At 43.1% G+C, this 13,460-nt stretch overlaps 1 protein-coding gene across 1 annotated transcript in view; it reads right to left on the bottom strand.

Moving 5' to 3' along the window:
* The window catches only part of LOC122933886, a gene marked incomplete at its 3' end in the record, with an annotated part of 272,752 nt that overhangs the window by 83,424 nt on the left and 175,868 nt on the right, over positions 1-13,460 (bottom strand). The gene's annotated exons all lie outside the window — the stretch shown is intronic.

Raw genomic sequence — 13,460 nt, 5'->3', positions numbered from 1 at the left:
GTCATTATCGATTTTGGGTTTATTATTAATTTTAATAATTTTAGCTTTTTACTTTTTCATGCATCTTTGAAATCCTTTATTTTAATTTTCAAGCTCTTTGTCAGGTTCTCCCCCTATCTTCTCCCATCTTCCTTCGTGTTATCTGGAATATTCCTTTACTTTGGTATTCCTTATCTTTATTTCATTATTTATTTTCCATGCTATAATCTCCAGTTTATAAAAAGGAGCAAACGTGAATCCTTCGTTTATACCATTTGGTGCCAAAGAATGAAGGCGGTATATCCACCTCATTTCCTCTTTTTGTAGCTTCTTGTCGATACCACCTTGTCTCGGGCTAGGCCTTATTTTCTGTAGCCCCCATATCTTTAAGCCTGTGGTTTGACCATTATGAAACCTCAGCAGGTGTCTTGACAATGGTGTATCCTCATTAGTGTTCAGAGCACTGAAGTGTTTCGATATCCTCCTCCTAAGTTCTTGGATCGTCTTCCCTATATAGAGCATATTGCACTCACATTCTATCCCATATACTAAGCCTGTGCTCCTGCAGTTTATGTACTCTCTGATTTTGTACACCCTCCCATCCACTGGATTTACAAATTCTTTCTTGGGGATCATATATTTGCAAAAGCTACATGCTCCACACGGATATGAACCTGTAGTTTTAAGCCAGGTTTCTTTTTTTGCCGAGCTTCTCTGGAAATGACTCCTCACTACCATTTCTTTCAAGTTAGTTCCCCATCTACAGTCATGTGAAAAAATTAGGACACCCTTTGAAAGCATGTGGTTTTTTGTAACATTTTTAATAAAAGGTTATTTCATCTCCGTTTCAACAATACAGAGAGATTAAAGTAATCCAACTAAACAAAGAAAACTGAAGAAAAGTATTTTCAAGATCTTCTGTAAATGTCATTCTACAAAAATGCCTATTCTAACTGAGGAAAAAGATAGGACACCCTTGCCCCTAATAGCGAGTGTTACCTCCTTTGGCTGAAATAACTGCAGTGAGACGGTTCTTGTAGCCATCTACCAGTCTTCGACATCGGTCTGAGGAAATTTTACCCCACTCCTCAATGCAGAACTTTTTCAGCTGTGAGATGTTTGAGGGGTTTCTTGCACGTACAGCCCTTTTCAAGTCACCCCACAGCATCTCAATGGGATTCAAATCTGGACTTTGACTTGGCCATTCCAGGACTCTCCATTTCTTATTTTTCAGCCAATCTTTGGTTGATTTACTAGTATGTTTTGGGTCATTGTCATGTTGCATGGTCCAGTTCCGCTTCAGCTTTAATTTTCTAACTGATGGTCTCACATGTTCTTCAAGCACCTTCTGATACACAGTAGAATTCATCGTGGATTCTATGATGGTGAGCTGACCAGGTCCTGCTGCAGCAAAGCAGCCCCAAACCATGACACTTCCACCTCCATGCTTCACAGTTGGTATGAGGTTCTTTTCTTGGAATGCTGTGTTTGGTTTACGCCAAACATGTCCTCTGCTGTTGTGTCCAAATAATTCAATTTTGGACTCATCTGTCCAAAGAACATTATTCCAGAAGCCCTGGTCTTTGTCAACTTTATCTCTGGCAAATGTCAGTCTGGCCTCGATGTTTCTCTTGGAAAGCAAAGGTTTCCTCCTTGCACACCTCCCATGCAAGTTAAACTTGTACAGTCTCTTTCTGATTGTAGAGGCATGTACTTCTACATCAACAGTAGCCAGAGCCTGCTGTAGTTCTCGAGATGACACTTTAGGGTTTTTGGAGACCTCTTTTAGCATCTTGCGGTCTGCTCTTGGGGTGAACTTGCTGGGTGAACCAGTCCTGGGCATGTTGGCAGTTGTTTTGAAAGCCCTCCACTTGTAGACTATCTTCCGGACAGTGGAATGGCTGATTTCAAAATCTTTTGAGATCTTTTTAAATCCCTTCCCAGACTCATAGGCTGCTACAATCTTTTTTCTGAAGTCCTCTGACAGCTCTTTTGCTCTCACCATGGTGCTCACTCTCACTTCAACAGTCAGGAGCACACCAAACTAAATGTCTGAGGTTTAAATAGGGCAAGCCTCATTCAACATGCAGAGTAACGATCTACTAATTATGTGCACCTGGTGTGATATACCTGTGTGAGATCTGAGCCAATTTAAGAGGGAATACATGTGAGGGTGTCCTATCTTTTTCCTCAGTTAGAATAGGCATTTTTGTAGAATGACATTTACAGAAGATCTTGAAAAGACTTTTCTTCAGTTTTCTTTGTTTAGTTGGATTACTTTAATCTCTCTGTATTGTTGAAACGGAGATGAAATAACCTTTTATTAAAAATGTTACAAAAAACCACATGCTTTCAAAGGGTGTCCTAATTTTTTCACATGACTGTATATGTGATACTGGGACTTTTGGGGAGGATCTGAACTAGATCTTTATCTGATTTCAGAATATGCCAGTGTTTCTTCATGATCTTATACACTCGCCTGTTTTGAACATCAAACGTTCCTATACATCTAATCACTCTCTCTCCCGTTCCTCGTTTTTCCACTAAAAGGTTGTCCCTCTCCGTGTTCCGTGCTCTGTTGTAGGCCCGGTGTAATACTTTCTTTGGGTAGCCCCTCATCTGAAACCGAGACTACAACGTCTCACATTCTTTTTGGAAGGCTTCATCGTCAGTACAATTACGTCTTGCCCTTAGGTACTGACCTATGGGTATCCCTTCTTTCAGTGGCTGTGGATGGAAACTCTGCCAGTGTAAGAAAATGTTGGTGGAAGTGGGCTTCCTATATATCTCTGTTTTTATCCTTCCAGTGCCATCCAATATAATTTTCAGATCCAAGAAGCTAATACTCTCTTTATGGATCTCACTGGTAAATTTGAGGCCCAGGTTGTTATTATTCAATTTCTCCGTGAAGTGGTTGAATTCAGTCTGTGTCCCATCCCAGAAAATCAGGATGTCATCTATGAATCGACCCCAAAATAAAATTAAATCTGTGTACTGTGTGTTGTCCTCTGTGAATACGTGCCTATCCTCCCACCACCCTAAAAATAAATTGGCAAAACTTGGTGCACAAACCGTGCCCATCACAGTCCCATGTGTCTGTAAATAATAAGTGCCATCAAACGTAAAATAATTGTGCGTAAGAAGAAATTGTAATAGTTTTAGTACAAAGTCATTGTGATTGTAAAATTGTGTCCCTTTCGTGTACAGGTATTTTTTGACTGCTTCAACCCCCACTTCATGTTCTATACTAGTGTATAGTGCCTCGACATCGAGGCTCGCTATAAGAGTATTAGGGCCCACTTCAAAATCCTTGAGTTTCCTCACCATATCAAGTGTATCCTTTATATATGATGGAAGGGTTGCAACAAAGGGTCTGATTACCTGGTCTACGTATGTACTGATGCCTTCACATAGATTGTCATTCCCCGAGACGATGGGCCTACCCGGTAAAGGATCTCGGTTTTTGTGCACTTTAGGCAGGGCGTAAAAAGTGGCCAGTGTAGGACACTGATTTAGCAATATTTTATATTCCTCTTTCAAGATTAAGCTATCATTCTTTGCCTTTTTTTTTAACAGAATTTCAAGTTCTTTCTTGAATTTTTGTGTGGGGTTTGAGTCTAATTTTTTATAGGTTTTTCCATCCTCAAGTAATCTCCTTACCATATCTGTATAGTATTCCTGTTTAAGTAAAACAATGTTTCCCCCTTTATCAGAGGGTTTTACCACTAAATCCTCCCTTTCCATAAGTTCAGTCAGGGCTTGCTTTTCTTGTGGACTTAAATTATTGCCCACTTCACTCTTTTTGGTCTTTATTGCTTGGAGATCTTTTGTAACTAAATTTACAAATGTCTCTATACTTGCATACCCTGAGAAGGGAGGTGTATATTTAGATTTTGGGTGTAGGTCTGTAAAGGGTGCTTGAGGTATTAGACTCTCCCCCCCCCCCCCCACTTTCTCTCGATAATTCTTCCAGTACTACCAAGGCCTCACGTTCTCTTTTCTCTGGGTCTTGCCTTTCTTTTTCTTTGAATTCTTTATGTAGGGCCAGTTTTCTGGCAAATAAGTTGACATCTTTGACCCAGGTAAAACAGTCGAAGCCTGGTGTAGGTGTAAATGAAAGGCCTTTGTTCAGGAGGGATATATGCTTGGGTTCCAAATTTATTCCAGCCAGATTTATAATTTGTGCATTTATAATGCCACTTATATTCTCTGTTGCTGGTTGTATCCCCACTTGTCCCTGTCTCTCAACTGCACGCCCGGCACTAAAAAAGAGGGAGTGGTCGACGAGATCCCCTGTATTATACTTTGTGAGGTGGCTCCTTGTATACCATGTCCCAAGGATGGTGCAGATGTAATAGATGTAGATTGTGGGATAGATTGTGCATTGGTTCCCTGACTTGTGGGCATGTAATTTGCCTGTGGGTGTCCCTGCCATTGTCGGCCCTGATTGGGACCTCTGGTATCTCCTAGCTTTTTCTCATATTCACATATGTACGCCTGCATGCGTAACAAATTTTCTGTTATCAGCTCCTCCCAACCTTTAATAAATTCTGTATCCTCTTGGTGCGCATTAGGAGTGATACGTATGCGCATCCCTCGGTATACAATTTTTTGCTGGATATATGTCTCTAAGCTAGTGATCTCCCATAAGGATCTGACATATCTTCTGTAGGTCTTATTTATTTCCTTAAATGCTTGAGAAATATCTAGACTATTTAGGGGCAGGTTATCACTTGAAAATACTATATTCGCCTCTGAAAGAAATTGCTGACTATTCAGATGATTGGAGAGGAAGCCTGCCATGCCCTATAGTCATGAAACGATGTTTACGGGTATCAGGCGTTCTTTTAGTCTGGGGTATAGCTCAGATAAGCACAAGGTCCTTTGCCACTGTCCTGGATATTCTTATAGCATATATTGAGACCCAGTAAGGATTAGGCGGTTAAGCCCTATTTCAACATGTGACCAACATACATATAGGTCTCTCAGGAGGTGACCACATTATTATATAAATGAATTAATATAATAATCAGACATAAGTTTTATGTAATTAATCAGAGAGGAACAAGGGCCACAGAAGGTCCTAGAGACCTTTGAAATTTATTCAAGGGGCAGAAGACACACAAATAGCATAGACCGCAAACAACACAAACAGAAATCAAACTTATCTGAGCTGGAACAGACAATCCTTCCTTCCTTGAATCCAAGGCCAGACTGAAATCTATAACCCGCACGGCCCTCTGGGATTGAAGGCAATTTAAGCCAATGACCCCACCCAGAGCACCCAGGAAGGTGGATCCAGCATGATTCCAAAACAAACAAAAGGTTAGACACGTGCTGCCAATCTGACAGACCTCCGCACACCATCTGAGCAGGGCATGACAGCTGAGCTTTGCAATGACGGCATTCTGGTGGTAACAACAGCATGCTTTGATTGGCGTGCTGTCTGGCTGACCCCGGGTGCCGATACATGCTGTCTGACTGTGCCACTAGCTCCTTGCGACGACCTCTCCCTGCTTCCAACTCGTCTCCTCCTTCTCTCTGTCTCCCCTTCTAAACTTTCCCCCTCTTCTTCTTCTCTTCGAGCAGGCACCCACGTGGCATCCACAGACACATCGTCATCATCAACCACTTCACTTGTATCTGACACCTCAGCAAAGGAAGTAGCAGCGGGTACAACATCATCATCATCATCACACTGTACGTCCATGTGTGTAATGCTGCCTGACTGAGACATATCCCTGTTATCTACATCCTCTGGCAATAATGGTTGCGCATCACTAATTTCATACAACTGATGTGTAAATAACTCCTCTGAGGGATCAAGTGAAGCGGCTGTGGTGGCTGTGGTGGCTGTGGTGGTGGTGGTGGTGGTGGCGGCGGGCGGGAGAGTGGTAACTTGAGAGCAGGTGACCAAAGCTGAGCTGGAGGAGGATGGTGCGTCGAGGTTCTTAGCAGAAGCTGTTGAAGATTGGGTGTCCTGTGTAAGCCAGTCAACTATTTTCTCAGAATTTTTGGGGTTCAGGGTACGTGGCCTCTGAACACTGGGCATTATTCCAGGGCCAGTGGAAATCACAGCACCACGACCACGGCGGCCCCTGCGGGGTGGCCTGCCTCTGCCCGTTTTTTTCTTTTTTTATGTGAAGTGGTACTATGCGTGCAAGGTACTGTTTTACCAACCTATATAAGTGGTGGGCAGTGGGCACAGTACAGTCTGTGTGGGCCTGACACACACGGGCTTGCAAATGTGAATTATATCACAGAAAAATTTTAAATATAATTTTTTTTATCTGCAAGGTATTTGAGTGAATGACCCCCTGTGACGGTATGAGTGGAGGCCTAGCCACTAGCCAGTATACAGTCTGTGTGGGCCTGACACACACGGGCTTGCAAATGTGATTATATCACAGAAAATGTTTAAATATCATTTTTTTTATCTGCAAGGTATTTGAGTGAATGACACCCTGTAACAGTATGAGTGCAGGCCTAGCCACTAGCCAGTGGCCACAATACAGTCTGTGTGGGCCTGACACACACGGGCTTGCAAATGTGATTATGTCACAGAAAAATATTAAATATAATTTTTTTTATCTGCGAGGTATTTTCTGTCACACCCTGTATGAATGGTGTGCACACAGTACAGTCTGTGACTGAGCCTGCAGCCTCTCACACACGGGCAGCCAGGCAACTGCTATATATATATAAAAAAAAGCAGACTGATGTACCAGCCCTGAAAAGGGCTTTTTGGGGTGCTGTCTGGACACTGTCCTTACAGCAGATGAGTCTGTGGACACAGAACACTGCCCTAGCTAACGCTTTCCCTATTAGATCAGCAGCAGCAGCACTGTCCCTCCTCTCACTGTGAATGCAGCTTCCGAATGAATCGAAAATGGATGCTGTCCAGGAGTTGGGAGGGTCTGGGTGGGAGGGTCTGCTGCTGATTGGCTGGAATGTGTCTGCTGACTGTGAGGTACAGGGTCAAAGTTTACTCAATGATAATGTATAGGGGGCGGACCGAACATTGCATATGTTCGCCCGCAGCGGCGAACGCGAACAAGCTATGTTCGCCGGGAACTATTCGCCGGCAAATAGTTTGGGACATCACTACTGGCCGATAAGCTATATGTAGCTCTCTTTTTACCTCCAGTATCTGCCACATTTTCGTCATCACCTCGCTAGTGAAATGACTTCCGTGATCGGACTCAATGCGTTGGGGAAGACCAAATATGGAAAATACGTGGTTAATGACTAGAGACGCGCACACACTTGAACTGCATGTTCTGCAAGGCAAACATTTAACCAATTTTGTGAATAGACAAGTCACGGTTAACATATATCTGTTGCCTTTTTATGAAGTTCTTACTGGTCCAATAAAGTCAATCTGGATGTCTGACCATGGCATGGACATCCCCCTCTTCATCAGCGGTGCCCTTGTGGCTGGAATTGACAGATTTAACATCCTTCACAATACATACGAACATCTTGCAACATATGAGGCCATTAAGTGTAATCCCGTAATAATTCATACGTTAACTTCTCACCTCGATGACCAGCCGTGGGGGCGTCATGGGCGTGCTGTAACATCATACCTCAGAATGCCGCCGGTATCACCCAGTGTGAGATACCATTCTTCGAGGTTCTTACCAACAATCCATCCTGTAACAAGAATTGGGACTTACCCTTTATCAAAATCCGTAACTCTTCTTTGCCTACACAGTCTTCCACAGTTATGGGACAATTCTTTGTATCTTCATTGTGTTTGTAAAAGATAGCAATGACTGGATCCTCACTAGGGGAATCTTTGCTCCATTGCACCACATTGACTTCGGCCTCCTTTTGGGCCTGTCTTCTTGTCATTGCCTCCACTTGAACAGTCCTTGTTTGGCCAGGGAATCTGCCAAATCATTCCCTTCCTTATCCACACCTAGATATTTTGAGTGGCCTTTTAACTTTTTCCAGTAAATGGTGATACCGTGGGCAATAACCATCTCGTCGATCTTACAAAACATTTTACCATGCTTGACAAGCTTCTTACCATGTTAGACCTTTTCCATCCAGGGAAGTACTCCACGAAGCTGTTGCGAACATAATTAGAATCAGTGATTATAACAAACTCTTTAATACCAGATTTGATAGCCATTTGTACTGCTTTATACACAGCAGTAAGCTGTGCGACTTGGCTACTTTTGGGACCAATTTTGTACCCCACGGACACATGTGGGAATATATTATTCCACACAACTCCGATACCTGCAACCAATGAATGTTCAGTTCCTATATTGGTATGGAAAGAACAGCCGTCTACATATATACATGGTAAGCATTCGCAATATTCTTCTTCATAAGACTTGTATGGAGATAAAGTTTGTTCTTCCAGGAAATAATTTCCTGTTGATTCACCTTTATGTCCTGCATTGGTACAATCATGTAGTTCAGCTAATCCTTGAGCAACTCAATTCTTATTATTTTGTTTGTATCTGATTTCCAATGGCTATCCCATTAAGGACAACGTTCAGGCTGTTATCCTGCTGTTTGACAGATTTCCATCCTTGATTCTATCACTTTGCAAATATTACAGTGGTTGCTGTGCAGTTTCCACAATGATCTTTTTGCCTTGGATAAAACTTCTTAAATATGGCAAAGCCCACACCATTGACCCTAATACTATTTCACAGTCATTAAATTTTACCTCAACCAGTGATAAGGACTTGTTGGCATAGGTGATGATCTTATTCAGGTTTTTTTCTGTTTCTGGAAGAGGACTGCACTCACGCTTTTGTCAGTGAAGCCTGTTTTAGTGAAGAAAGGTTTCCCACCTTCTGGGTAAGCAAGGCATGCAGCTTGGGTGAGTCTGACTTTGAGCTCATTCACAGCTTGCTTGTGATGTTCACTCCATTCCCATTTCACCCCTTTCTTCAGCAACTGCAAAAGAGGTTCCGTAATATCGGCATAGTTGTTTATGAACTTACGTGAATAGTTCATCATACCCAGGAACGATCTCAACTCCTTGAGATTTGTAGGTGACTTCATATAGGTCACTGCTTCCACCTTCTTTTTCTGTGGGTTGATTCCATCAGCAGTGATTTGGTGACCTAGGAAATTGACTTTGGTACAACACCATTGAGCCTTCTGCAAAGAAAGTTTCACACCAGCTTTCCTCAGTTGGGTTAGTACATGCCTCAGTCCTGCAATGTGTTCCTCAAAAGTCGTGCTTTGACCAGGATGTCATCCACGTAGGATAAGGTACCTCGTTCAGTGGCATCAGGCATTGCCATATGCATGAACACAGCAAACTCACTAATGTACCCGAAAGGCAATCAGGTCCAGGCATATTGCTGCTTCCCAAATGTGAAGGCCAATTTGTATTGGTCCTTCTCGTCCAACTTAATCATTCAATATCCTTGCGCACAGTTAAGAGCAGTGAAAATTTTGGACCCCTGTATTTGCGCCAAACACTGGTCAATATACGGCATGGGCCATCCAGAGATGTTTCCCGTTTATTTAACTACCTTAGGTCCAAACAGAGGCAAAATTTACCATTTGGTTTGAGAATCCCAAGTATAGGATGGTTGAACGAGCTGTGCACCGGACGGATGATTCCCCGCCTCTCCTAGTTCTTGACGATTTCTGATAGCGACTCGTAAGCTGCCAATGGAAGTCGGTACTGTTTGACATATATGGGATCTGTCTGGATTCTTGCAACGTGTAGGTCAGTTTCCCTCCACAGTCATAAGAATCCTTAGCAAACATGCCCTGGAATTCTGCGAAGAGCCCCTTAAGCTATTGATGCTCCAACTCATCGGAGCATGCGTCAGCTATAGAGATTTGCTCTTCCAACCTTTCCTGAAATTCTGGAAATATTTCAGGTTGACTTAACTCATAAGCTTCTTCAAGCTCAGTAGTTAAATCGTTTTGAGTATCGCGTAACTTTTACCTGTTGGCATGACTCGTACTCCTTCTCATCGATCTCATGGTTGAAAACCAAAGTTGATTCTTCAATGTGGCATATACCTTCTTCAAGACTGAAAGGATAAACAGAGTGGATATTGAATAACCCCTCAGGTGTTGCAGAACAGTGTTGTTCCACTACTTATTCTTCTATCAAGTATTCATCTGGAATAAGTCCAATGACGTCATTCTTAGTGTTGATTGCGAATATCCTAATCGCAAATTTTATCGGGAATATTGGCACTTTGAGAATTTGTGAATGTGACGCTTCGCGATCTCAGCAATACGAAGAAATCGCAAATGCGTCTGGTTTTAAAAGTAAGTACCCAGAAGTAATTCACCTTGCTAACACAGCTCACAGATCAGAGTAAATTAGTACCTCTGTGCCAAAAGAATGTTCCTGGACAGAGGAACACCCCCTGCCAGGGTTTACATCCATCACTCTGATATCATCATGACAAAACCTCATAAAAAGCGCATCTTCCTTTAGCCTGGGCAGCAAACTTCAGAAGAAAAGGACAGATCCTTATCACACAGCTGGTTGGTACAAGAAGGAAGATGACCTAAAAGTCACCTCCAATCCATAGACTTCATATTTTTCCCATATTTTCCTCATATTTCTTGGGTTAGGAAAATATTAAAGGAACCATCTCTTCAGAGGTTGTTCGGGTTATTCTAACACACCTTCCTGGAAATCCGCAAATAAAATCAGAAATTCCCTCTCTGAGATATGACGATTCTCAGATATTGTCTTCCAGTCACATTTGATATCAGATGATGCGCAAAATCCCTTCCACCTCTTACTTATTTCTATCCAACCAATCTGTTCGACTGGCAGGTATATTTAGCTGTCAGTTTTAATGGATATATTTTTGGTGTATAGTTTTTAGAATAAAACGAACAATTTAATCGTTCCAGTTTTTCCCTTGTTACTTGATTATCTGGCAATGCTAAGAACTCTGTCTTCAGAAGAAACATACTACCGTATTGTGTTATTTTTTTATAAATTGTTAATTGGTTATCTAGGTTGTAAATAACCGTTTCTTCCCTTTAGGATTAGCTAGCCGGGGTCTCTTCGCCCCAATTCAATACGAAGAGTGGTGGCAGCAAATTAATTTAATTTCCAGTGCAAAATCAATCATTTTATTTTACCGATTGCACATACAATCGCGATTGTATCATGTATGGGCACACCAACCAATCTTACACATCTACTGTTGTCAGGGAAGGAAAAAGACAACTAAAGGGAACAACAACTAAACAACAACAGACTAGGCCCCAAACCTAGGGAACGAAGAGGTCACCTCCTAGCAATCCCTGATACTCTCCCTAAGCTGCCAACAACATGTGCAAATCTCAAAGGTAGAAGTGAACATGCATAGGAACCTGAGACTGCTGCAACACTGCACCAAACCCTCAGCTTAGGGAACAGGGAAAGAGGCAACTGGCTCCTTCCAAACTGAAGGAGCTAGTGTCTCCCTGAGGCTTAGTCAGAACAGACACACCAGGATAAGGGAAAAGGACTTGGCTTGAGATGTAACTGGAACAGGAGAACCACCACACGAGCAGAGCGCGCCACAGAAGAACTATCAGCCGCAGGGAAACAAGTGAGAGACGGAACATATACAGAGCCACCTGACTGATAATGAGCAGCATCTGCAAAGGGGTGGAAACCTGTCAGCAACAATGAAAACAAGAGAGATCTGTCAGATAGACTCCTGAGTCTTCCGTCTATCTGAACTTCTAAGATCTCTCCCAGGGCCGGCGGTGACAGTACTCCCCCTTCTACTGGTGACCTCCGGGCACCCAGGACCAACTTTTTCAGGGTGGGCTCTGTAAAAGGCCTTCAGAAGCTGAATGCCATTCACATCAGTCCCCGGGACCCACATTCTCTCCTCCGGACCGTAACCCTTCCAATGAACGAGGTATTGAAGGGAACCCCGAAGGACACGAGAGTCATCAACTCTTGAAAATTGAAACCCTAGATTGCCATCAACCATGACAGGTGGAGGTGGCAGGGAAGAGGGTACAGCAGGTTCCACATAATTCTTTAACAAAGATTTATGAAAGACATTATGGATCTTCCAAGCCTGCGGAAGTTCAAGGCGAAAAGAAACCGGATTAATAATGGCAGAGATCTTGTATGGACCAATAAATCTCAGACCTTCAACTTAATGTTCTTAGTGGACAACCACACCAAATCACTCACATTCACCCACTGCCAGTGAACAGTGCCACCACTTGGTTTTTTACTGTACCTAAAAATGTCTAGTCTACCACAATGACTGTGTTGATTACTACAACACTTTTTCTGAGGGTACGTCTAATTTTATAGAGATGCACTGTATTTTTAAAACAATGCTATATATTAGCTTGCGACTTTCTGATATTATCTGACCTAATGAACCAGTGTAGGACTGCAGATGAAATACAGGTGCAGGATGTTCCTGTGCTGCACATCAGTCTGAATCACCCTCTAAGGTACATTAGTGTTAATTTATCTAGACGCAGCACCTTACAGCTCTCTAGCCACTTACCCCTGGTGTGAGCGCCGCTCCCTCTAAGTCCAGGCGCAGCTTCCATCAGCGCAGCCTCTCCGCTATTGATTCTAAGTGTGAGCGCAGCTTGTATCGGCGCAGGCTCCCGACATCAGTTTAAGTCCGTGCGCATCTGAATGTAGCGCAGCGCATGCGCACTGTAATCACTCTGGTCCGATTGGCCTAAGTGTCTGCGCAACTTCGTTTGCGCAGCGCGGACCTGATGACGTATATAGGAGGCAACAGGCACCAAGGTCTGACCCCCCTGTGGGTGTGTACAAACTAAGGCAATAGGTCAAATCAGTTAGTTGCGGCCAATCTAACTGGACGAAGGTCCTGTCAATCATTAAACAGTGCATTTAACCCTCCACACTTGTGGCGACACCCATTGCTGCCCATTTCCCCTGATGAAGCCAGAATACTGGTGAAACATGTCGGGAGGCAGTTGTAGTTTTTAGATTCAGTCTTCCACTCCATTGTGATCCAACTGTGTTCGGTCCGGCTGGACTACATCTCAATAGAGAGATCAACCAAGCTATTCAGTTCAGACACAAGCTTATGGTGTTTACTATAGCTTGTAGGGCTATCTGTGGTCTGGCATCAAGCTGGCCTTACGTGTACAAGGGTGTCATTAGTATCCCTCTGAGAGTGGGCTGATGTCGCCTGTCCCCCACTACTTTACACTGCCACACTGACAACAATATTCAGTTGGCAAGAGCCCTGCATATAGCAATACGGCATTGCCCTGTATGGGAGGTAGTGCACCCCTCCACGCCCCGTCATTGCCGTTCAACATCTTAATTCTCTAGTGGAGTGCTGACTGTATTTTTAACATAGTATTTTTTGGTTTGTAAAAAAAATTAATAACGGGAACAGAGGCACAGCACTCCCATGAAGATGTTGCTTTCTAGCATAAGATAAGTAAACCTCTAGTACACTGGCCTTCAATGGTCACACAGCAGAGCGGTACTTAGAGGGTGTGGGTACCTTTAGAGT

The sequence above is a fragment of the Bufo gargarizans genome, chromosome 4 (genome assembly GCF_014858855.1).
Source record: "Bufo gargarizans isolate SCDJY-AF-19 chromosome 4, ASM1485885v1, whole genome shotgun sequence".
Lineage (NCBI taxonomy): Eukaryota > Metazoa > Chordata > Amphibia > Anura > Bufonidae > Bufo > Bufo gargarizans.
Note: the sequence above shows the minus strand (reverse complement) of the source record. Positions and strands in the feature narration are given on the sequence as shown.